The following is a 1,842-nucleotide window of genomic DNA, read 5'->3' as shown; positions in this document are numbered from 1 at the left end:
GTGACAGGATAATATTTATACCACCATTAGTCAAATTTACACATCAATCCCTAAAGCCAATGATGATGAAATTGAAGAATTCTACCAAATTGTTCAGTTGGAAATTGATCAAACATGCAATTAAGATGAACCGATAATTACTGGTAATTGGCATGCAAAAGTTGGGAACAAAGAGACAGGATCAGTCCTTAGAAAAGTGGATCTTGGTGACAGAAACAATGCTGGAGAATACATGATAGAATTTTGCAAGATCAACAACTTATACATTGCAAATACCATTTTTCAACAACATAAATGGCAATGATACACATGGACCTCACCAGATGGAATATTTTGCTGCTGTTGTTGTTGTTAACTACCATTGAGTCCACTCCAACCCACAGTGACCCTGTATAGGGTTTCTGAGGAGTGACTGGTGAGCTTGAACCGCTTATCTTGTGGTTCAAACTGACCATGCAGTCCAGTGCTTTAACCCACAGTGCTACACCAGGACTTACAGGAATCAAACTGACTACATCTGTGGGAAGAGAAGATGAAACGGCTCAATATTATCAGCCTAAAAAAGACCAAGGGCAGACTGTAGAAGAGACCATCAATTGTGGAACTGAAGAAAATTGAAACAAGTCCATGAGATCCAAAATACAACCTTGAGTATAATCCACCTGAATTTAGAGAGCATCTTAAGAACAAATTCGATGCATTAGACACTAGTGACTGAAGACCAGAGAAATTGTGGGATGACTTCAGGAATATTATACGTAAAGAAAACTAAAGGTCATTTAAAAGACAGTAAAGAGAGAACAAACAAAATGGCAGATCGGGTGGAAGTGCAATGATGAGCTCTGCTGGAAACAACACAGAATACAGGACCAAGCAGGCTCAGGGGATGGTCCCAGAACTCTGAACCACATATAAAGGAATATTTAGAAGGTTGGAAGACTTACAGCTGGGGGAGTTTGTGGCAGAAGCAAGAAATCCATTGCTTTCTGGTTTGGGATGCTCAGCTGCTCCAGGAGCCGCCATCTTAGGTAGGGCCAAGCAGGGGAAGGATTGGAGTGGCCACAGACGCCTGACAGAGCCGCGTAGAGGTGTGGACAGTCTTTTTTTTTTTGGTATCTGTTCGTTGGTCCCTTGCTGTCTGCGTACCTCCATTCTGGTGACTATAGTGGTGCCTGACCTAGTGGACACCCCAGTCCCACCCTCGAAGCGTTCTACTACGCATGCGCACAGATCTCAAAATTTAAAGAGACAGTTACCAATTAAAACCAAACGGCCACAGCTGGCCCTGAACTGTTTATAACTAGAAAAAAAAGCCTGAATGGGGACTGTGGAGCGGGACAAGCAGACAAAAAATAGGCTGAAAATTAAATCCTAAGTTACATCACAACAACCAACAGTGGCATCTTGAAATTTCTTAAGAAGAGTGAAAAGGGAAGCCCATTTCCTGATCACATCCACCTGGAGGCAATCAGAAAGCATAAAAAAATACCAAAATACATATACATCTAAGTATTAAGGCCCCAGCTAACCCCTGAATATGCCCAAAAAAACAGAAACAGGTGACCATATCAAGAAGAGACAACAACTACAGAAGGATGTATGTGGCAGCATCACCCTGAACTTAATCGACAAATGGAAGAGTCAAGAACAGAATAAAATTATAAGAACTGAGGATCTGGGAGGTCAAAACAATTACAATGTGAGAGAAGGTAAACACAGAGGAACAGAGATCCAAGTGGTGGGAAGGTCAGGTAGACCACTGGATAAAATAGACTGTCTTAAATGGAGGCTAGAACTAATGGAATATAAGGTAACCACAATGGGGTTGGGGTGGGGGGTTTA

The sequence above is a fragment of the Chrysochloris asiatica genome, unplaced genomic scaffold (assembly GCF_000296735.1).
Source record: "Chrysochloris asiatica unplaced genomic scaffold, ChrAsi1.0 scaffold00197, whole genome shotgun sequence".
Classification (NCBI taxonomy): domain Eukaryota; kingdom Metazoa; phylum Chordata; class Mammalia; order Afrosoricida; family Chrysochloridae; genus Chrysochloris; species Chrysochloris asiatica.
The sequence above is the reverse complement of the archived record's forward strand: the minus strand, read 5'-3'. Positions refer to the sequence as shown.